Source organism: Mobula hypostoma, chromosome 1 (assembly GCF_963921235.1).
Source record: "Mobula hypostoma chromosome 1, sMobHyp1.1, whole genome shotgun sequence".
In the NCBI taxonomy this organism is placed as follows: Eukaryota; Metazoa; Chordata; class Chondrichthyes; order Myliobatiformes; family Myliobatidae; genus Mobula; species Mobula hypostoma.
In genome coordinates this window covers 123,528,329-123,553,798 of record NC_086097.1, presented here as the reverse complement: position 1 = coordinate 123,553,798, position 25,470 = coordinate 123,528,329, and positions in this window count along the sequence as shown.

Here is a 25,470-nt window from a genome sequence, read left to right as displayed (position 1 = left end):
ACAAACTCTTTACTCTCAAAATTTCATTTTTGAAGTCCTCCCACTTACCAAGTACACCTTTGCTAGAAGACAGCCTATCCCAATCCATACTTGCCAGATCCTTTCTGACAACATCATAATTGGCCTTTTTCCTATTTAGAACCTCAATCTGAGGACCAGACCTATCCTTTTCCAAGATTATCGTGAAACCAATGGCATTATGATCACTAGCTGCAAAGTGTTCTCCTAAACAAATTTCTGTCACCTGCCCTGTCTCATTCCCTAATAGGGTATCTAGCATCACACTCTCTCTTGTTGGGAACTCTATGTACTGATTAAGAAAACTTCCTTCAATACATTTAACAAACTCTATCCCATCAGGCTATTTTATAGTATAGGAGTTCCAGTCAATATGTAGGAAGTTCAAAATCACTTATTATCACAACTTTATGTTTCTTGTAAACAGTCTACAATCTCTCTACAAACTTGCTCCTCTACATCCTGTAGATGGTCTATAATATAATCCCTTTAATGAGATGAACTTGCTAGTCTGTCCTGTTTGAGAATCTACGGGACATTTTACCTGACTAGTCATGCCACCCCTCCCTCTTTAATCTCTCTTGGTCTATCACATATAAAACAATAGAGCCCTGGAACATTAAGCAGCCAGTCCTGCCTCTCCTGCAACCAAGTCTCACTAATGGCTACAATGTCATAATTCCACCTAAACTCATCCACCTTTCCTTCAATACTTCTTGCGTTGAAATATACGCAACTCAGAACATTAGTCCCACCATGTTCAACTTTTCGATTCCTGACTTTGTTCGTAGGCTTCACAACACCTTTCCCTATAACAACTCCGGTATCTACTCTGGTGCTATATTCCCCATCCCCCTACAACTCCAGTTTAAACACCATCACCCCCTCCCGAGCAGCACTAGCAAACCTTTCCAGTTCAGGTGCAAACCATCCCATCTGTACAGGTCCACTTTCTCTGGAAGAGAGCCCTCCCTCCTGCACTATCTTCTCAGCCATGTTCTAAGCTGTATAACCTTCCTATTTTTGACCTCTCTAGCATGTGCACGGGTAACAATCCTGAGATCACAACCCTGATCTTAAACTTAGTACTTAACTCCCGAAACTCACCTTGCAGGACCTTGTTACCCTTCCTAGCCATGTTATTGGTACTAACATGGACCATAACCTCTAGCTGCTCACCCTCCCACTTAAAAATGCTGTGGGTTTGATTCAAGGTGTCCTTGACCCTGGCACCCAAGAGGTAACATACTATTCTGGAATCTCATTTTCGCCTGCAGAACCTCCTGTCTGTTCCCCTAACCAATGAATCCCCTATCACTATAATTTGCATCATTTCTCCCATTCCCTTCTGAGGCACACAGCCAGGTGCATTGTTTTGCTGCCGCTTGAGTGACTGATCAGATAGTTGCAAAAACAAGCTGTTGTACCTAATAAAGTGGCCACAGTGTGTATAGTGGTATTGGTACAATAGACTGTGTTCCAGTGTTTCCATTACAAAACAGTGTAACATTTACTTCCCATAGTTCAGTCAAGTATTCATTGTAAAGGTTTCTGCACGTTTTGAACAACTTCACTTTTCAATAGTTTCAAATCATTTTTCCTCAATTTTGTTTCAATTTGGGAGAAGTCTATTTTATATGAAATGATGGATGGTAATTTGCAAGACTCCAAATTGTACAGCAGCTCTCAAACGTTCTATCGGGTAATAATTTACTTCCAGTGCTTATTTATGCAGCCCCAGGATTGTACAACAGGGTTATGACTTTAAAACCAAGTTGCTGAGAACTAAATAATGTAGGTTTCTCTACAGTTCCCAGCAGTTATCAGCGGAAACTGAAAGTACAATTAAAAAGATATCAACAAGTAACAAGCTGTTTGTTTGATATCTTTGCAATCAATATAGATTGTAAACTTTAATTATCGTTAAATACTTGTAATTTGTGTTAACTGACTGAGTAATGTTACATAATTAAGTACCTGATAAGTAAATAGTTTGCTGAAAAGATTAAAATCTTACACTGTGAGTTGTAGGCTTAGATTTGTCATTGAGAAATGCTGGCATTACCTCATACAACAGAATCATAATCAGGTTTATTATCACTGATGTATGTCCTGAAATGTGTGTGTTTACAGCAGCAGCACAGTACCATACATAAAATACAATAAATTATAATAAAAAATAAAGTACATATGTAAACAAATCAAATTAAATAAGTAGTGAAAAATAGTGAGATAGTTTTCACGGGTTTATGGAGTGTTCAGAAATCTGATGGCGGAGGGGAAGCCTATGTTTCTAAACCACTGAGTGTGTATCTTCAGGCTCCTGTACCTTCTCCCAGATTGTAGTAAAGAGAAGAGGTTATGCCCTGAGTGTTGGGGTCTTTAATGATGAATGCCGCCTTTTGAAGATGTCCTTGATGAACTGTAAGGAAGTTATGAACTTTGGCAAATGTGTTTATAAATATGGATGTCCTGAACTTCCTGAGAGGTTCCTGCTGTTCGCATTTCTGATGATGGAATCTGTCAGTTTTCTTCAGCTGATCAGCAGTTAAACTGGAGAATCTATCCATAGAACTTTCCAGATTAGACCATCATTCATTTCAGTAGAAAGGAACAGCTGCAAGAGAGAAAGGAAGAAAGAGGTAAGTTTAAGTAATACATTTTCTTTGACTTAATTCACTAAATAAATTTAACTAATGAGTAGACTCCAAGACCTGGGCCTCAATACCCACTTGTGCAATTGGATCCTGGATTTCCTCACTTGTAGATCCCAGTCATTTTGGATTATGAAAAAACAATCTTCAATCTCCATCAGCACAGGAGCACCACAGGGATGTGTGCTTAGCCCTTTGCTCTACTCCCTTTACACCTCTGACTGTGTGGCTAAGTACAGATCCAACACCATATACAAGTTTGCTAATGACAGTGCTGTTGTGGGCCATATCAAAGGTGGTGATGAATCAGCACCCAGGAGGGAGACTGAAAATTTGCCTGAGCAGTATAATAATAGCAATCGCTCACTCAATGTCAATAAGACCACGGAACTGAGTGTAGACTTCAGGACAGGGAAACCAGAGGTCCATGGTACTCACCAGAGGATCAGTAACTTTAAATTCCTGGGTGTCACTATCTCAGAGGACCTGTCCCAGATCCATCATATAAAGGTAATTGCATAGTAAGCACAATAGTACCTCTACTTCCCTGACTCTACGGAGACCTAGCATGCCATTAAAAACCTTGGCAGACTTTGATAGATGTCTGGTAAGAAGTGGCTGCATTACAGCGTAGGATGGGAACACCAGTGGAAAATCCTACAAGAAGTAGTGGATTCTGCCCAGTACATCACTGGTAAAGCCCTCCCAACCTTTGAGCACATCTACATGAAACGATGCCATAGAAAATCAGCATCCAACATCAAAGATCTTCACCACCCAGGTGGTGCTCTTTTCTCGCTGCTGCTTAAATTCCTGGGTGTCACAAGGTGCAAATGCCTCAGGGCTCACACCACCAGGTTCAAGAACAGTTACTATCCCTCAACCATCAGGCTCTTGAACAAAAGGGGATAACCACACTCATTTGATTTCTGGTGTCCCCACATCCGATGGTCTCACTTTAAGGACTCTTTATCTTGTTATTTCATACTCGTTATTCATTTATATTTGCATTTGCACAGTTTGTTGTTCATCAATCCTTTTACAGTTACTGTTGTATAGATTTGCTAATTATGCCCGCAGAAAAAAGAATCTCAGGGCTGTATGTGGTGACATGTATGTACTCTGATAATAAATTTTACTTTGAACTTTTGAACTCTGATTTAACATATTACAAGTTATCACACACAAGATGCTGGAGGAACTCAGCAGGTCAGGCAGCATTTATGGAAAAGAGTAAGCAGTTGATGTTTCGGACTTAAACCCTTCTTCACAATTATTACATGTATTTTCTAATGTATGTTTCAATTCTCAATTCTTTCAATATTTCGAAGTTTTGAAGTACTTGATCAATGCAATATTCAGACCTATTGACACCTGTAAATCATTGAGGGCATGGGGATGGGGGAAGGATGCATTTTAAAAGTCCATGGATAATGAATTTCTCGGGCAGGGCTTGATGCTTATAATGGACCAAGCTGACCAAAGTTTCGTATCACTGACACATGTTGTGAAATCTATTGTTTTCCCACAGCAAAACAGTGCAATACATAAAAATACTACAAAGTACAATAATTAAGTAAGTAGTGCAAAAATAGAGTAATGATAGTGAGATACTGTTCATGAGTTGGTTCATTGTCCATTCAGAAATCTGATGCTAGAGGGGAAAGAGCTGTTTCTAAAACATTTAGTGTGTGTTTTCAGGCTCCTGAACCTCCTCTCTGGGCGGTGGGAGTGCTTATTGATGGATGCCACCTTTCTGAGTCATCGCCTTCTGAAGGAGTCCTTGATGCAAGTGAGGCCAGTACTCATGATGGGGCTGTCTGAGTTTGCAGCCCTCTGCAGATTTACCCATGCCCGCTCCAGTAGCCGCTCCAGACGGTGATGCAATCAGTTAGAGCGCTCTCCATGGTACATCTGTAGCAATTTGCTAGAGCAATTATCGTCTTCAGTGATGAGTTTGAGTACAGAGAGGAAATGAAGAACCTGGTGACATGGTGCGAAGACAATAACCTATCCCTCAACGTCAGCAAGACGAAGGAATTGGTTGTTGACTTCAGAAGGAGTAGCAGACCGCATGACCCAATTTACATCGGTGGTGCGCAAGTGGAACAGGTCAAAAGCTTTAAGTTCCTCAGGGTCAATATCACAAATGACCTGACTTGATCCAACCAAGCAGAGTTCACTGCCAAGAAGGCCCACCAGCGCCTTTACTTCCTGAGAAAACTGAAGAAATTTGGCCTGTCCCCTAAAACCCTCACTAATTTTTATAGATGCACCATAGAAAGCATTCTTCTAGGGTGCATCACAACCTGGTTTGGAAGTTGTCCTGTCCAACTTGGTATGAAAGAAGCTGCAGAAGATCATGAACACGGCGCAGCACATCACACAAACCAATTTTCCGTCCTTGGACTCACTTTACACCGCATGCTGTCGGAGCAGTGCTGCCAGGATAATCAAGGACACGACCCACCCAGCCAACACACTTTCCGTCCCTCTTCCCTCCGGGAGAAGGCTCAGGAGCTTGAAGACTCATATGGCCAGATGTGGGAACAGCTTCTTTCCAACTGTGATAAAACTGCTGAACTGATCCTGACCCGGATCTGGGCCGTACCCTCCAAATATCCAGACCTGCCTCTCGGTTTTTTTGCACTACCTTACTTTCCATTTTTCTATTTTCTATTTATGATTTATAATTTAAATTTTGAATATTTACTATCAATTTGTAATCCAGGGAGCGGGAAGTGCAGAATCAAATATCGCTGTGATGATTGTACGCTCTAGTATCAATTTTTTGGCGACAATAAAGTATAAAGATAAACGTAGGTGTATAGATAGGGAACAGCAGGTCCGGGCAGCTCAGTGTCCCTGGGAACTTTCAGGCCAGTTCCTTGTGATTACCTGACAGTATTAAAATAGAATACATCTTAAAACTGCAAATGAGAGGGATTCAATAACTGACTATTCTGGTTGGATTTGGGACTGCTCTTATAGCTTGGGCTCTCACTGTGGAATGCCTATTGGTAATTTATCTGCTAGCAGATACCAAGTCATCAGAGGAACCTAACCAATCTGTAAAATAAATATAAAACTATAAAGGGCACTAAAAATGATAGAGATTATGCATTTCCACTTAATTCATGCCACCGGTTGTTGTGAGGTGTTGAGCAACTGAAGCTGAATTTGGATGAGTCAAACTGATATGCAGCCAGTAGTTTGTGTGCAATCCTCAGGCTCGCTTAGCGGCTAAGTCTAGGGGAAGACAGCCTCCGCCCACCAAACTTGAGAAATCTCGTTTGGGTGGATGCTGTGTGATGTGTTCCCCTGTTACAAATCAGTACCACGAAATAACAAACAGTACACAATACGCAATTAAACGACTGAGATTTATAATTCTTAAGTTGACTATATTGTTAGGAAAGAAACAGAAAAAGGAAAGGTCCCATTCACATGAAGCAGTCCAATGTGCAACGTTGGAGCTCACAGTTCCATCCATTCGTACCCCCTCGACCTCCTCTGAGTGTTGCTGACCCTCGGACCCTCGCTCCAAGTCCACTCTGTCTGGCGGTCTACCATTCTCTCTCCATTCGCATCTTCTCTCTTTGTCTCTTGCCGACAAGAGACAGCGAATCCTTTCTCTCAGTCCCACAAGAAAGAAACAACACGCCTCTCATTAGATGGCGCACATTCCAAAGTCCATGTTATCTCTAGTCATAACCCAAACATTGCTGCTACAGAGAAACTATTACATTAGCAGTGAAACCTTGCAGCGTGTTACATGTGTAAAAGATTGATTTTTTTTTCCAAGTACTAAATTCTATACTTAAATTCAGATAAGAGTTAATGATACTTCATAGCTCTTTTCCAGGGAGCCTCTTGGAAACAGGAAATATTATGTTCCTTCATCTCCCCTCCTGTCCTGTTCTGCCATGAAGTCTTTTAACCTGTATGAATCTTTCTTCAACATGCCAAGTTTTATGACTCTATCCACATGCAACGATCTAAGTTCTTACACAGAGACTGCTGGGTGTGTGGCTGCTGGTAGAGGCAAATACATTAGAGACACTTAAGAAACTCTTAGAGGGTCACATGGGGGAGAGGAAAATGGAGAACGATGTGGAAGGGTAGGGTTAGATTGATCTTAGAGTGGGTTAAAAGGTCAGCACAACATCACAGGCCCAAGAGTCTGTTCTGTGTTGTAATGTCCTATGTTGTATATATGGTCTTTAGCAGGGTCCACATAATTTTATTGGCTTAATGGTCAAAACACAAAGCCGTTGAAAGCATCAGGTGACATTTTAGTGGCACACAGGTCAGTGCCTCACGATAGGTCAGTTAATCCATCCCTACCCCTTTGTCCTTTCAGGCCTCCAGTCTTTGGAGCAATTGATCATATCCCTTTACCTCAATTAACTTCATGACTATAAACTTTGTTCACAACCTTTCTAAATAGCAAACAGACAAATGATTACACTATGTCATCACATAGATTTAATGCATTTGATTCGTAAGAGTGTCAAAAATAACAGGGGAAGGCATGAGAATAGGGTTTATAGGGATAATAAATCAGCAATGATAGAATGACAGAGCAGACTTAATGGGCCAAATGGCCTAATTCTGCTCCTATGTTTAATGGTCTTATGGTCTTATCCAGCAAATGGTCTTTTACAGTGCATGTGTTAGTTCTGCAGCATCTCTTCAGATCATTAAATGGAGCCATACTTAATATAAACACCAGCACACGCATAGTTTAAATATTAGCTATAAAATTCTTTAACCTTTAACTGGTTTAACAAAGCTTTCTTATGTGTTTTATGATTACAATTTTAAACTACTCATGAGTAAAGGATCAAAAGAGCTTTGCTCAGTACTATAGGTTTCTAATATTGGGCATTGTCGCTTTTTTTTCCTTGAGCCAATTGTGTTTTGTACATCCAAAACCCATTTCTGTTTTTGAGCTTATGGTAGGAGAACATGTATTATAATCTGATGAGGGAGACTGCCTGCACTGTCCAAATCAGAATTGTCTTAATCTAGAGGGAAAGAAGTGGCACTGCCAAAAATAATAAATAGGGTACATTTTTTAATACCCTTACTTCTAATGTGAAGCTGTTATAGTGCAGGTGCCATCTGGGCCCAAACCAGATCCAAAGTGAAGGAGACTTATGCTCATGGTGTTTGCTTCAGAGTGCATTTGAGTCTTGACATGTAATTTACATGGTTTGGCGCTAGAGCCACAGCATCACTTTCTAATTACTAATCTCCATGTGGTAAGGGTGGGGTCTTCTGGATATTTATGCAGTGCATGGCAGAAATACACGAGAAATGTCTACATTGTTTATTTTTGAATTTGCACTGGAGTTGTAATAAAAAGCCTGTGGAAATTCTACTCCCTTTGTTTTGGTGAACCAGGAGAGTATAATTGTGCGAAGAATGTGAAAATTGAGATGCCGATTGAACTGCTGAGTTCCTCCAGCATTTTGTGCGTGTTACTCTGGATTTCCAGCATGTGCAGAGTCTCTTGTGTTTATAACCTCTAGTCAGGCTACGCTTGCAGTATTGTGTATCATTCTGTGCACCATGTTTCAGGGCAGATGTTGTCAAACTAGAGAGGATGCAGATCGTGCCTAAATTAGAGGAGCTGAGTTATACTGTAAGGCCACACTGGATAGTCTGGGACTGCCTCCAAAGCAAACTAGTCTGAGAAGTGACATAATAGAGATATATACATTAATGAGGTGCAGATTGGGAAGGCATTCAAAGTCTGTTTCCCATGGTAGGGCTGACTAGAACTCCAGGGCATGACCATAAAGTGAGATAGAGGATTTTTCTACTCCATGCTCTGCCATATTTACTCTGCCCTGCACTGAACTGAGGCTGAGGTTGTGGCCTGCTCTGCCTGCGCTGGGCTTTGTGTCTGTGGACTCACTTATGCTCTAGATGCTAGTTGCTTACGTTTATTGTTTGCAGAATTTGTTTTTTTTCCCTCTCTGCACATTAGGTATTTGACAGTTTTCTTTTTTTAATACGTTCTTTTGGGTTTCTTTGTCTTGTGGCTGCCTGTAAAGAGACAAATCTCGAGGTTGTATAATGTTTACACACTTTGGTAGTAAATGTGTTTTGAACTTTGGACTTGCAGGGGATTGGAGGCGTAAACTTTTAGCACAAAGAACAGTTGATATTTGAGCATACAATAGGACAGCGCAGAGATGGGTCCTTCAGTCTAATGCTGGCCATGACTCCTAGTTAATGTAATCCTATCTATCTTTACAGAGGACTTATTGGAAGCAAGAACATATCTATGAAGGTTCTCAGTCATCCAGGTCATTGTATATCAAGCTGTAGTAAATCAAGGCAACTGGACTTGCTGTGTTGTCTGGAAGACATTTCGCCACTCATCCGAGACGCTTCTTCAGTTCTGACCCATGGTGGGTAGTTTTCCAGCTTGTAAACTCTGTGAGTTGTTTAAAGGTATAGCAATCACATAAGAGTTATTAACAGTCATAGAGGCAATGAGAGAGTCATTAGTCTTGTCTTTGCATGAATGGAGGTGTGAACTGTTGCAGCGGACGCTAAGGTGGAGATGTTAGGACTGCATTGTAAGTAACTGATAGGTGGTGTTGTACCCATCCCCTCTGTTCAGGGATGGGTTTTCCAGTTTGACAAAGATGGTTTCTTTAACCTCTCTTTCAAACCACCTGTCCTCCCTGTCCAAAATGTGCACATCGTTATCACCAGTGAAGTGTTCCTTGTTTAGGTGTAGATATACAGCCGAGACTTGACCAGAGGTCCCGACGAAGGGTTCTGGCCCGAACCGTCAACCGATCTTTTCCACGGATGCTGCCCGACCTGCTGAGTTCCTCCAGCGTGTTGTGAGTGTTGCTTTGACCCCAGCATCTGCAGATTATTTTGTCAACACACATCAAAGTTGCTGGTGAACACAGCAGGCCAGGCAGCATCTCTAGGAAGAGGTACAGTCGACGTTTCAGGCCGAGACCCTTCGTCAGGACTAACTGAAGGAAGAGTTAGTAAGAGATTTGAAAGTGGGAGGGGGAGGGGGAGATCCAAAATGATAGGAGAAGACAGGAGGGGGAGGGATGGAGCCAAGAGCTGGACAGGTGATTGGCAAAAGGGATACGAGAGGATCACGGGACAGGAGGTCCGGGAAGAAAGACAAGGGGGGCGGGGAACCAGAGGATGGGCAGGGGGTATATTCAGAGGGACAGAGGGAGAAAAAGGAGAGTGAGAGAAAGAATGTGTGTATAAAAATAAATAACAGATGGGGTACAAGGGGGAGGTGGGGCATTAGCGGAAGTTAGAGAAGTCGATGTTCATGCCATCAGGTTGGAGGCTACCCATGCCATCAGGTTGGAGGAACAACATCTTATATTCCGTCTGGGTAGCCTCCAACCTGATGGCATGAACATCGACTTCCCTAACTTCCGCTAATGCCCCACCTCTCCCTCGTACCCCATCTGTTATTTATTTTTATACACACATTCTTTCTCTCACTCTCCTTTTTCTCCCTCTGTCCCTCTGAATATACCCCTTGCCCATCCTTTGGGTTCCCCCCCCCCACTTGTCTTTCTTCCCGGACCTCCTGTCCCATGATCCTCTCATATCCCTTTTGCCTATCACCTGTCCAGCTCTTGGCTCCATCCCTCCCCCTCCTGTCTTCTCCTATCATTTTGGATCTCCCCCTCCCCCTCCAACTTTCAAATCCCTTACTTACTCTTCCTTCAGTTAGTCCTGACGAAGGGTCTCGGCCTGAAACGTCGACTGCACCCCTTCCTAGAGATGCTGCCTGGCCTGCTGCGTTCACCAGCAACTTTGATGTGTGTTGCTTGAATTTCCAGCATCTGCAGAATTCCTGTTGTTTGCAGTTTATTTTGTGTTTACTTGACCAGAAGTGTTAGCCCTCCTATGTTGGGCCACCTGTTTGTGAAGTGGCTGTTTTGTCTCACCAATATACAGATCTGTGCAGTTCTGATTGCATTGGATAGCATGTACAATTTTGTTCTGTTTATGTTTGGGGTGGAGGATCCTTGGGGATGAGTATAGTCATCCCACATGTAGCTGGAGTTTCAGAGAAACTCGGAAGGATTTTCAACAAACGCCAGATCCCTGTGTTTTTCAAACCTACAAACACACTCAGACAGAAACTCATCCATGCCAAGGATAAGGAATTAATGAAGGTAAGTGGGATTAGTATAGACAGGCATGATATTTGTGAATGTCCATGTATCTTTGTGTGTGTTAAACTCACTCAGCAGACTCTGGCCATCAGTTGCTTTGGACCCCTTTGTGACTGCAGCAAGGCTTTGCCTTGTCAAGTCCATGTGGTAACTGATGTACAAAGACTCCACATTAGAACGAACAGAAGGATTCTCCTTGGGAGCATGAGGAGGCTCAGCGACGTATACAGCAATCCATTGTACCCACTCAGCAACCAGTCAGCCTGTTCCTTCACTACAGATGATGGTTATTAGTCACTTCAGAATCGACAGAGATAGTGGGATCCCTGGGGACTGCCTCAGAAGAATGCATATGTGCAAAGTGTTATATCTTAATCTGCTGCCCAACATAACTTGATGGATATTGAGAGGATCCCTCAAGTCTAGAGCAACTTAGAAAGTACTAGAATGTAAAGCCTGCTTCAATCAGGTGTATAGCATATATACACTTCATAGTAAATGCAAAATACTCTGCAGATGCTGGGGTCAAAGCAACACTCACAACACGCTGGAGGAACTCAGCAGGTCGGGCAGCATCCTTGGAAACGATCAGTCAGGACGAAGGGTTCCGGCCCAAAACGTTGACTGATCATTTCCACGGATGCTGCCCGACCTGCTGAGTTCCTCCAGCGCGTTGTGTATACATTTCATAGGATGTTTAACAAGACGAGGAGGACAAAATGAAGTGAAAGTAGGTGTCATGGGTAGCTTAATGCTTTACTGCTCTACTGCTGTCTGTAGGGAGTTCGTACGTTCTCCCCGTGGCCGTGAGGGTTTCTCCCAGGTGGTATGCTTTCCTCCTACGTTCCAAAAAACATATGGATTAAGTTTAGGAAATTGTGGGCAGGCTATGTTGGTGCCTGAATAGTGGTGATATTTGCAGACTTCTCCCAGCACATCCTCAGACTGTATTGGTTGTTAATGAAAAAGTAACATTTGACTGTGTATCTCTAGTTACCTACAGCGTTTACCTTTTCCTTTAGAGGTTGAGGGGGATAAGAAGTTTGTGTGGAGCAGGAACTGCCATGGGACATATGGGTTGAACATATCAGTTCACTGATAATTTCACTTAATTTCATGTTCCAAAGTTAAGTATATTGGAACATGATGACTTTTCACATCGCATAATATGATGTGCAAGTTGACTCAAACTGAAGCGGATGATGTAGCAATTTATTAGTTTTTGTTGCTTTATTAAATATGAAGTACAATATTTTATTCTCTGAAAGTTTTGCCTTTTATCTTGACAATGAATTTTATTTTGATTATATTATGCATATTATATGATGATTGGTTGTCCATCATATCCAATGATGACAGTTTGATTTGTGCAGTTCTTATGATGTGAACTGCAGGAGGAAACCCGTGCAGGAGAGTTTTTAAAGTGGAAAAGCTGTTGCTCTGGGGCATTTCCACTCTCTCGATCCTGGGGATCTGGGTCCAGTGGGACAAGTAGTCATCACAACTGGGGTCTTCCTGCAGTGGATAATCATAACTTCTTCTGGGCCTTGTTATAGAAACATAGAAACATAGAAAATAGGTGCAGGAGTAGGCCATTCGGCCCTTGTCATGCCTTCAGTCTCCATGAAGCGTTGCAGAACCACCTTCTTGGCTGTTGGATCTCACTGTAGATCTCATCTGCCCAGTCCGCTGGACCTGACTTCACATGCATGTCCCTACCTCATGGGGGTATGATGCCTGCCTGCTAGCCTCACCTGGTTTAGCCCGCCTGTCTTGCAGTGGTCTACCGGGAAGTAGCTGCCGTCACATGTAAACAGCTACTTGAAGCCACGGGTGAGAGCTGAGTGTCCGGTGGGGACCAAAGGTGAGTGAGCTGCCCAGGATGGACATACATGCCAGAGGTGCTACCCCTCCCTGGACACACCGTACACCCCTTGCAATGATATACGTTTATACGATAATACACTCAATATGAATATTTATCCAGATACTGGCATATTTTATTAGTGATATACAACAAAACAATAAATCAAAAATAACACAGCCTTCTACCTACAGTGAACTTATAACAGAGTGATCGCTATACAAATTAATTATATACCTCGCTTTTCAGCGTGGGTTAAGAAAAGTGAACAAGTTGCTTTTTAGTGAAACTTCATTTTCTTGACTCAACATTGACTTGTCCTCACATGAAGAAAACTAAGTCAGTCCTGATGAAGGGTTTCACCCCGAAATGTTGGCTGTTTACACTTTTCCATAGATGCTGCCTGGCCTGCTGAGTTCCTCCAGCACTTTGTGCGTCTTGCTAAGAATACTAAGTACCTCAGCATCACGGTGGCATGCTGACAGCAGGGTATCGTAGTGGTTAGCATAACGCTATTACAGCGATAGCGACCTGCGTTCATTTCCGGCCTCTGTCTGTAAGGAATTTGTGCATTGCTCCTCATGACCGTGTGGGCTTCTTCCGCGTGCTCAGGTCCTCTCCCACATTCCGAAGATGTAGAGGTGACCAAAGGCATAATCGGTCACACGGATGTAGCTGGGTGGCTCAGACTCATTGTGCTGAAAGGGCCTGTTACTGTGCTGTATCTCAAAACAAAATAAATAAATGAGTAAAATGTTTATGTAACTCTCGCTTTGGCTAGCAGCTTAATGTAGGGGATGATAGCCCTCACCCCAGCCCGGCCAAACTTGAGTAATCTTGTTTGGGTGGATGCTGCGTGATGTGTCCCCGTTACAAATCGATACCCCGAAATAACAAACAGTACACAATATACGATTAAACGATTGAGCTTTATAATTCTTAATTTGATTATATGGTTAGTAAAGAAAGCAAAAAAAAGGGTCCATTCTCATGAAAGAGTCTAATGTGCAATGTTGGAGCTCACTGATAAGGCCTATCATCCACCATCGACCTCCTCCAATCGTCGCTGAGCTGTGGACCCTCGCTCCAAGTCCACTCCATCCAGCGGTCTACCAACTCTCTCCATTCACGTCTTCTATCCTCATCTCCCCCGGCAAAAGATCGCGAATTCCCCGCTCCACAGACACACAAGAAAAAACAACATCCCGCTCATTGGCTAGCATGCCCTGTTCTTTCTAGTCATAACCCAAACGTTACTGCTACAGAGAAACTATTACCTCAGCAGTGAAACATTACAGAGTAGCCATTACATTAGCAGTGAAACATTACAGCGTGTTACATTTATCTTATGAATGACTTATACTTTGCAGGGAAAAAAAATCACTATTTAATAAAAAAAAACACTAACTGAAGGGTCTCGTCCCGAAACATCTCCTCTTTTCCGTAAATGCTGCCTGGCCTGCTGAGTTCCTCCAGCATTTTGTGTGTGTTGCTTGGATTTCCAGCATCTGCAGATTTTCTCTTGTTTGTGATTGGACTAACTTGTAAAAACTGCATTGAAGTAGGCCTAAATCCCTATTTGTGCAGTTTAAGTTCTTTTCACTTTCAGTAATATTTAATATTTTTGGTATTTAATTTAAGTGACCATGATTACAAGATCCATGAAAATACTTCAGGGAAAATGAGGTACTATAAATCAAATTTATGGTATTTGCAGAGAAATTCTATAGTGCTCCAAATTAATGCCAAAGAAATCTTACAAATGATGGAGAACAGCTGATCAAATATTTTAAAGAGCAAAGTATTAAAGGAGCAGTTTTTCTTTTGTCTTGTGGGAGAACTTAGAACAAGGTGTCACTTTTTAAAGATGAGCGATCGCCCATTTAAAACAAGTGCTGCAAAACTATTTTCCCTCACTGTGATGCGAGGTTTTGGAACTCTCCTCTTCAAAGGGTCGTAGAAATGGTTCTTTGGATATTTTTAGCATACAGATTCAGATTCATTTATTTATCACATGTACATCAAAACACACAGTGAATGGTGTCATTTGCTATGACAACCAATACAATCTAAAGTTGCGCTGGGGGCAGTTGCAAGTGTCGCCACACATTCTGGTGCCAACGTACATGCCCACCATGTTCACAGGCATCATAAGCAGCAACAACAGAACAACAGCAACAAAAAACAACAGCAACACACACACACACACACACACACAGTCCTCCAACCCCAGGATGGGCCTCAACTTCTAGACTTCTGATCAACCTATGGGCTTCCGTCTTTGGTATCAACCCTAGGACTCTCTGATGATGACAATGAGGGTCCCCAAACTTCAGGCCTCGACCTCCTGTGTCACCAATGAGGGAACCCTGAACTCCAGGCCTCAAACTCCAGACTCTCCAATGAGCAGGATGCTGAACACTGGGCCTCGAACTGCGGTCTTGCCAACTTGCATACCAAGGGGGTCACCAGCTTTTGGACTGCCTGTTTGCATGGGATTCCAGTCCTGAAACTGCCACAATCCACTGAGCTGGGCTGGATGGTTGGGGGTGAAACCAGCACCTGTCTGGGAACTGGGAGCCAGTTAAGATGGTACTATTACGGAAGGGCCTAAAATCACAAGAAATACAAACAAGTATACACCTTGTGACCTTATAATTATTTGATCCCAGGAGGCAAGAATGCAGAGTTATTTGTGATGATAGTAAATGGTTGAGGGGCTAAGTGATCTACTCCAGTTCATACTTTGTATGTATGTATGTTCATGTGTTACAATCAATCTTCACATTAAGATTACTACATCTTATTGATGTAAATGATTCTGAAACCACAGACTATATTTAGGGTCTACTTTCAATGCTACTCTCCATCTTATGAGGCTTTAATGAGCCTCATACTCAGACCAGAACATACTTGTGCATCTCTACCTAGAGAGAGCATCCTCACATCAGCCATTACTGTCTGGTGTGGTGCAGCATTCTCACAATGTATACAAAACTAGAGCAAACTGCCAGGTCAGCTGAAAAGGTCATTGGCCACAGTCTACCATCATCGTAGGACTTGTATGCGTTCAGGACAAAGAAGTGGGCAGGAATAATCATTGCTGACACTAATCATCAGCAACACTACACTCCTAGTAAACTGCCTTTTCCAAAAGTTCCCTTCTGGAAACATTAGAGTGTTATTAAAACAGAAACTTCATGCTATCTTAAAAGTTTCTTTCTCCAGGCAGTTAATCTGATCAACCATTCTAATTAATCCCCCCCACTCCCCTCTGTGTATCCCCCCCCCACCCCATCACTGCACTGCACTGTAAACAGTTTAAAACACTTTTTATAAGGCTGTTTACATTTTAAATACAAGCTGGTATTTATTGATTTATGCACATTTCATTCCATATTGTCACTTCTAAGTTTATTTAATATAATTCCCCTATTCATCATAATTGTGGAATGTTCTTTTTTAGTTGCATGTAGTGCCAATGGACCACAGCACATTCCTAATACTTGCAAGTGTGTATGGCGAGTAAAGTTGATCCTTGATCCTTGAGGTGTTGCAATTAATCTTCACATCAACGTTGTATATCATATTGATGTACAGTAAGTGATTCTGAAGCTACAAACTAGGGTCTTCTCCCAATGCTACTTTCCATCTTGAGGCTTCTATGAGCCTTCTTCATTTGTGATAAACTCAAGAGATTCTGCAGATACTGAAAATCTGGAGTGACACACACAGAATGGTGAAGGAACACAGCAGGTTAGGCAGCATCTATGGGCGGGACTAAATAGTCGCCGTTTTGAGCTGAGTCCCTTCATCAGGACTCACCTCCCTCCCTGTAACCTGGGATCGGACATTGGGTCTGGTGATTCTTCCCCACAAAACTGACTCAAGACCAAGCCTCATTCTGATTCTCCATCTCGCAGCCCGGGGACCCCAACACCTCCTCATGAAAGACCAGCTCTTCTCCACAGGGAATCCATCAAGTCAATCAGTATAATTACAAAAGGACCTAAAGTCATAAAAAAAAACAAGCAAGTACACACCATGTGGCCCTATAAATCTACTCTGCTCTTCAACTGGATAACGGCCAATAATCTACCAACTCTATTTGTGTACCTTATCCTAATACCCCCTTTATAAATACACGAAGCCCACTCACCAGTCTCATATAGAAAGTTGGCTCATTAACTGGCCATGCTAATAGCCACGTGACTCAGTGGTGACAAGGCCACCTTTCATAATCAATATACGTCTAGGGTCGGTGTGATTTGGGTCCAACAAAACAGGGAAGTTGTGATCCCACCCCACTAGGAATAGGGTTCCCCTGGTCCTCACCTACCACCCCACCAGCCTCCGGGTCCAACATATTATTCTCCGTAACTTCCGCCACCTCCAACAGGATCCCACCACTAAGCACATCTTTCCCTCCACCCCTCTCTCTGCATTCCGCAGGGATCGCTCCCTACACAACTTCCTTGTCCATTCGTCCCCCCCATCCCTCCCCACGGATCTTCCTCCTGGCACTTATCCGTGTAAGCAGAACAAGTGCTACACATGCCCTTACACTTCCTCCCTTACCACCATTCAGGGCCCCAAACAGTCCTTCCAGGTGAGGCAACACTTCACCTGTGAGTCGACTGGGGTGATATACTGCGTCCGGTGCTCCCGATGTGGCCTTTTATATATTGGCGAGACCCGACGCAGACTGGGAGACCGCTTTACTGAACATCTACGCTCTGTCCGCCAGAGAAAGCAGGATCTCCCAGTGGCCACACATTTTAATTCCACATCCCATTCCCATTCTGACATGTCTATCCACAGCCTCCTCTACTGTAAAGATGAAGCCACACTCAGGTTGGAGGAACAACACCTTATATTCCGTCTGGGTAGCCTCCAACCTGATGGCATAAACATCGACTTCTCTAACTTCCGCTAAGGCCCCACCTCCCCCTTGTACCCCATCTGTTATTTATTTTTATGCACACATTCTTTCTCTCACTCTCCTTTTTCTCCCTCTGTCCCTCTGAATATACCTCTTGCCCATCCTCTGGGTCCCCTCCCCTTGTCTTTCTTCCCGGACCTCCTGTCCCATGATCCTCTCGTATCCCCTTTTGCCTATCACCTGTCCAGCTCTTGGCTCTATCCCTCCCCCTCCTGTCTTCTCCTATCATTTTGGATCTCCCCCTCCCCCTCCAACTTTCAAATCCCTTACTCACTCTTCCTTCAGTTAGTCCTGACGAAGGGTCTCGGCCTGAAACGTCGACTGCACCTCTTCCTACAGATGCTGCTTGGCCTGCTGCGTTCACCAGCAACTTTGATGTGTGTTGGTTGAGGGAAGTTGTGATGCTTTGATTAACATAATCCCAATTTGAGCGAAAGCTGTGTAAATACTGTCCATATACAATTATCCGTCAGCAAGGAATAACAGATCTACACCACATACAATTATAAAGAATGTGCATTTACTAATTTCAGCTTGATCAAACAGATTTTAAGAGGAAAAGAAAAAAGAAGTTCTCATCTTGGACTCTTTCGTCTCGCAAAGTACTCCTTGCAATCACGTCTTCCCATTGATTCGAGTCCTACAGCCATCTCTCCTGATCTTCTCCTCCCTCCATCTCCCGCGGAAGGGACCCCAAACCCCACCAGTGTCCATCATAAATCTCTCTCCGCCCAGCTTTCATTAGAACCTTCCCCCAATTCCGCCATCCTGATTGGCTGACACAACCGTCCTAAGGTGAACATCGCGGCCCTTTATCTTTAACCAAAACCCAAATACTGTCAGCAGCACACATGCTTCTGCAGAAAGCTACTAAATGAAATACCCTACAGCGCTAGCAGTACAAATCTTAACCAGGGCTTTACATACAGAAAATATTGAAATTGGAATCCATTTTGCTGAAACTTAATGGATGCACTTTCAACTACAGAAATCTAACACCATAAGACATAGAATTAGACCATTGAGTCAGCTCTGCCATGTGATTATGACTGATTTATTTTCCCATCAGCTCAATTCTCCTGCCTTCTCCCCAACTTTCTGAACGACTTGCACAAAGGATCGATACTGTACTTCGGCTGTGTAGCGCGAGTGAATTGTCAATCTCTCCTTATGCCAGGTCAGATCTCTGCAGGGTCCCATGAAATTCAAACAGGGTCAGAGTATGCAGAAGAATAAGGCCAATACCTTGGGTTGGGGGAGATGTGGGCAAGAGAAAATAGAACCATTATCTGCACCTTGGATTGGGGAAAGACAGGTCTCAGATCTGAGGTGATGATTGGTGCAAGGCTGGAGGTGTAAGGAGTGTGGACAGGGTCCCAGGATCAGAGCATTATATCAGCCAAGGAAACGTAGGGGTGCCAGGACTGGTGCAATTAATTCGTTAAGGATGGTGGAAGATGACTTGGAATCAGGGCATCAGTTGATCATTGGTGGGGGCGAGCACTAAATTAGGCCCATTACTTATTGTGCAGAGCAATATCTACAATGGTGTAATATGATTAAACTTTGTTACTGTGTCTTGCTAGTAATGGAGCATGCTGGGTAACTTACAGTGTGAGAATGGGGCCCACCAGACGAAAAGCATGCGCACTCGAAAGCCGGTGTCCCGAAGAGAGATACCTCTGCGTGTAGGCGGCCCAATCAATTCTCTATGTGATCAATGAGATGCATGTGCACTCACAATCCATCTGATACAGTACAAGGTCTGTGGTTAGTCGGAGAGCGGAGCATGAGTCCAGAGCTAGAGCTATGATCTGTTGGCTGACAGTAGAGAGGAAAGTGGATTTTGTAAAGCAAGCCTTGGTGAGATGCAGTGAGTGAGAGTGTTATTAGTGATGTTGACAGCCACATTGAACTTGCAGTGTAGATGTGGAGGTGGTGATGGTAAAAGTTAAGAGATTTCTTTGACTTGGGCTTCAGCCCATCATTGTGTTGTGAAGATAGCTAAAGACCGTCCAACAGTAGATGCATTCAAGTTAACTGAATCCAAATTCCCTCACGTTGTTCAAAGGAGGACACTATACAAGGGATGGCATCATGCCAAAGTGACCAGTTGAATCTCCAGAGTGAAACGACCCAGAAATAATTGTTATTGCAGTTCTTAAAATTATTTTGTTTTCCCCAGGACATACTGGTGGACGTCTACACTGCCTCACATCAGCCAGTACTGTCTGGTTTAGCGCAGCATCTTCTCACCATGTAAAAAAATGACAGCAAACTGTCAGGTCAACAGAAAATATCACTGTCTGCCGTCTACCATCACCACAGGACTCGTATGTGTCCAGGTCAAAGAAGTGGGCAGAAAGATCATTGCAGACACGACACTCCCTACAAATTGCCTTTTCCTAAAACTCCCTCTGGAAAGAACTAAAGGGCTATCAAAACAAAAACTTCAAGCAATCCTAAAAGCTTCTTTCCCCAGACAGTCAATCTGATCAACCATTCTTGGTACACCGCCACCCCCTCTATCTATTACCCCTGTCACTGCACTGTTAACACTTCCATCCACTTTTCATAATGCTGTTTACATTGTAAATACATGCTGCTATTTATGTATTTATGCACATTTTATTCCATATCCATACCTTAACCTCTAAATTATTTTATATACCTCTTTATTTTTATAATTGTTGAATGTTGTTTCTATCTGCATGTTGTGTCCTGACTAACATACTATAGCAAATTCCTAATACATGTTGATCCTTGAAACCATGTTCCAATCTGGGAAAAGAACGATTTACAATGGTCTCATGCTGACTTAGCGATATTATGGTATTGAATTTCCAAACAGTTTATGTTTCTTTTGCGACCTTCAGGATCATTATGAGCAAAGTAAAACAAGGGATATTTTCTAGTTTGTGCAATGGCACCTCTTTTCCTGTCAATTAACATCTATCAAAAATCGTCTCCTTATTACTCATTTATAAATCTAACCTTTAACATACACTCACCCTTGTTTGTAAGGCATGTGGTTAGATGTTTGTGTTGCAATTAGTTCTGCAAATCAAGTGGATTACAGAGCAAAATGCACCGGAACGTAAATGTTAATTAAGATCCATTTCCATGAGAAAATCTGCCGATGCTGGAAATTCAAGCACTGCACACAAAATGCTGGAGGAACTCAGCAGGCCAGGCAGCATCTATGGAAAAGAGTAAACAGTCGATGTTTTGGGCTGAGACCGGAGCACCTCTAGCGTTTTGTGTGAGCTACTATTTACCCTTGCTGAGTTGTCAATAGCAGCGCATCGAAGTGGTTCACTAATGTTTTATTTTGTTTAGAGATACAGCACAGTACAGGCACTTCCAGCCCACTACTTAACCCAAGCCTAATCACAAGACAATTTACAATGACAAATTAACCTGCTAATTGGTACGCTTTTGGATTGTGGAGGAAACCAGAGCACCCAGAGGAAATCCATGTAATCATGGGGAGAACGTACTTACAGATGGCGCCGGAATTGAACTCCGAACTCAGGAACGCCCCAAGCTGTAATAGTGTTGCGCTAATCACTATGTTAGTGTGGTTAACATGATCAAAGATTAGAGGATTAGGAGACGGAAGTGCAACTGCAGATCATAAGCTTTGAAAAGATTATGCTGTCGACCAATATGAACATTGCATACATCCTTAAAAATGAACCTCGGGCCCTACAAAGTTGAAGAAGCTGTTTCTTGCAAAGCACACGCAGAAAATATGTGCCGTAGAATTTTGAGATAGAACATTACTGACAGATTGTATTTCATGAAAAAAATAGAGTCATGAGATTTAATGGCAAAGTATAAAATAACAGTAATTATTGAATTTTGAGTGTGTGTGAGACATTCTGTGGTTTATAATGAAAGAGTTATGGGTGATTTAAAAAAACATTTGAACTTCTCTATTGAAATATTATGGATGATTTGAACACAGAATGTCACTGTTAGATAATCCATACAAATTGTAAAAAGACGCAAGAATTTCATGTAGTTATATGGAGAGATATATTAGATCTAACCTTGGCATCACCCCAAAGGTTAATTATATACAATAGCTTGTGGTTTCTGCACTACATTTTAACTGATACGTTGTAGAAGGTGTAAGATTTATATCAGCCGTACTAGGGTAGAAAGACACTCAGGCCAAGAAATTTGTCCACACATTGTCCAAAAATATTGTTGCAAAAGTCAAATTAATGTGGGATTAATCAAGAGTGCACATGTTTCTTTGTGATTTAATGCTGGTCTTTGAATCTACTTGCAGGCTGTCTAATCTAATACAGCGCAGAAGCCAGGTAACACCATCCCTATTGTAAGTATGGTGGAGGCAGCATTATGCTATGGGGATGCTTTTCAGCAGCAGGGATTGGAAATCTGGTCAGGATTGATGAGAGGGTGAATGCTGCTAAATACAGAGAGATCCTGGATAAAAACCTGCTCGCCTCTGCCAGAAAGCTTAAACTGTGGAGGAAGTTCACCATTCAGCAGGACAACGACCCAAGTACACTGCTAGTGCAACCATGGAGTGGATTCGATAAATAATATTGATGTCCTTGAGTGGCTCAGTCAGAGTGCTGACCTCAACTCGACCAAACATTTCTGGCAAGACCTCAAGATTGCTGACAGCCACACGTCCCCAACTAACCTGGCACAGCCTGAGGAATTTTGCAAGGAGGAATGGGTAAATCTTGCTCCACCACATTGTGCAAAGCTAATAGTGACATATCCAAAAAATAAACTACTGGCTGTAATAGCTGTGAGAGGTGGTTCAGCTAAGTACTGATCAAAGGGGGATGAATACTTTTGAATTGCTGACATTTCAGCTTTTCATTTTTTACAGTTTTTCCTGTTTTCTGGGCTCTACTGTGAAAAAAGGAGCATCTGATTCACAAATAGAAGTTCTCAGTTAAATTGATCAAAATCTCCGGTTTAATACTCATTTTTGTGAATAAAGGGTTGGGGGCTGAATACATTTTCAAGGCCCTGTGCATGCTTGTATTTATGCACATTTATTCCTTATCGGAACCTCCAACTTTATTTTTATATAATGTTGTTTGTAACTGTTGAATGTTGTTTTTTGCTGGATGTCACACCATGACCAGCACACTACAGCAAATTCCTAATACTTGTCCATGTATATGGTGAATAAAGTTGATCCCTTGATCCTTAATCCTTAAAATGATGGGCTTTTGCTGGCCACTAAATGCTTGCTCCTTTTTAACTAGAGTTTTATTTCCTATTCTTTGACTGTTTATGTCAGGGAAAATTTAGTAGGTGTGCGCACAGGTAATTGTTTGTGTAAGTTGGCGTGTTCTGTTGAGATAATAAAGGTGCTTATCAATATTTACAGATTCTCTCTGTGCCTCCCTGATCATTATTACAAGGGGTAATTCCTGTAACAGAGCCATGTAACCTGTTTTAGAATACTGGCCAGAGATGAATCTCTGTGCATTTTTTCCAACATGTGTTTGAGCTATGGTGCTTCACCAATTGGCACAGTGGTTAGTGTAACACCACTCACAGTGCCAACAACAGGGGTTCAATTCCCACCACTGCCTGTAAGGATTTGATATGTTCTGTCCATAACTGCATGGGTTTTCTCCAGATGCTTTGATTTCCTCACATATTTCCAAAAACATATGGGGTTAATTGGTCACATGGGTGTAATTGGGCAGTGTGGGCTCAATGGGCCAGAAGGTCATACTCTATCTCTAACTAAAAAGTAAAATAAAAATAATCAGTTTCAAAGTGCAGTGCAGCAAAAAAACTGTATTTAATTAACAGCTATCCAAACATCATTAGAGCCTTGTGCCTTGAATAATGGAACCGTTCTTCACAGTCTTCAGATTTGTAAAATACAAATTACTCAAACTAGCCAGCTACAGTTATTTTAAGGTCTGTAGACTGTGGGTGTGATCTAGCGGCAGGGAAGATGGTTCTGCAATGCTTCATGGAGACGAAAAGGTATGACAAGGCACAGAAATAGTCATGGGTCATCCACTGCAACGAAGGAAGACCCCAGTTGTGACGACTACTCGTACCACTAGACCCAGACTTCCAAGGTCAAGAGAGTGGAACTGCCTCAGTGCAACAGTTTTTCCACTTTAAGATCTCTCCAGCACAGGTTTTATCTTGCAATTCATGTCATGTCATTCAAAGAAGGCTTTAACAGTAGCTCTGTGACCAGTCCCAGGACAGTTTCCATGTCCTTATTGTGGACATCCATGTCACTCACAACTTGGACTCAACAGCCACCTTTGACGGCACAACAGAAGAACTGCACAAAACTAACTGCCATCAGCAGATTTGACACAAATTAATCACTCAATCAATCAGTCGCACTGTGGGTTACACTGAAATGCCAACCATCAGATTTTAAGCTTCAGAATGGATAACTGCTTTCACATTTGGGAGGTTGCAACCCTGTGTCTCAGCTCTGAATTTCATTAGGCAGTGTTAGCTTTGATGGGTTTATAAAATAGTCGAAAGCAGATTGAGAATTTTTTACACATTGTGTCCATTACACAGATTAGAAAGTGAACCTGGTTGGGCTGCTTGATCTCCCACTGCTTGTGTACGGCTTCATCCAGAAATAATTTTGATTGAAATTGTTGGACCACAACATTGACGGATTTTGGTGAAACATCAGTTTTATATTCCATTCAATATTACAGTCCTTTGATTTCAGTGGAAATTAAAATGACTAGGTTGTAAAAGTAGGTTCCTACCAGATCCCACCAGTGTCCTGATGAGAGGGATAGGTTAAATTTATCCTTGTGGTGCTTCTCTACTGATCTAAAAAAAATCAGAGTGGTACTCACAGCAGAGGAGCAGACCACCTAGACCAGCATGTATGAGCTGTTTTTATCCTGCACATGAACAAAGGGTTATAATATCCCTGTACGTCCTCACCATGAAATGCACGGGTTTATCCCGGGTGCCTGATTTCCTCCCACAGTCCAAAGGCATATTGGGTGGGTTAATTGGTCATTGTAAATTGTCCTATGATTAAATTAGGGTTAATTGGGTTTTTTGGGGGTTGCTGTGCCGGTATGGCTCGAAAGGCTGGATGGACCTACTTCACAGTGTATTACTAAAATTTTAAAAAAAGCTATTATTGACTCATATTTACAACAAATTGTCTTCATTTTAGCTCTAGCCTCTCAAACTATCTCATTACTGTGAGGATTTCAGTCCCACTCAAACTTGTTTTTCTTATTGCCAGGGGAATAGAAGAATTTCATCTCACTTAATCTTTCCCAGTAAGTATTACTTTCTGGTAAACTTCCTAAACGTCCATGACATTAAGCATATAAAGTTAAAGATGAAAGATTAGCTTTATTTGTTACATATGCATCAAATCACGTAGTGAAATGAGCTGATTTGCATCAAATCTGTGAGTTTTGTGCTGGGCAGCCTGCAGGTGTTGCCATGCCTCTGTGCCAACATAGCGTGCCCATAGCTCACTGACTCTAACCATACATCTTTGGAATGTGGGAGGAACCCAGGGCACCTGGAGGAAACCCATGTGGTCATGGGGTGAACAAACTCCTTACAGAATCAGAATCAGATTCAATATCACTGGCATATGTTGTGAAATTTGTTATCTTTACAGCACCAGTACAATGAAATACATGATAAATGTAGAGAAGAAAAGCTTTGTTACATTAAGTATATATGTTTTTAGATTATGAGAACACTCAGTCCTCTTTTATTGTCATTTAGAAATGCATACATGCATTGAGAAATGATACAAAGTTCCTC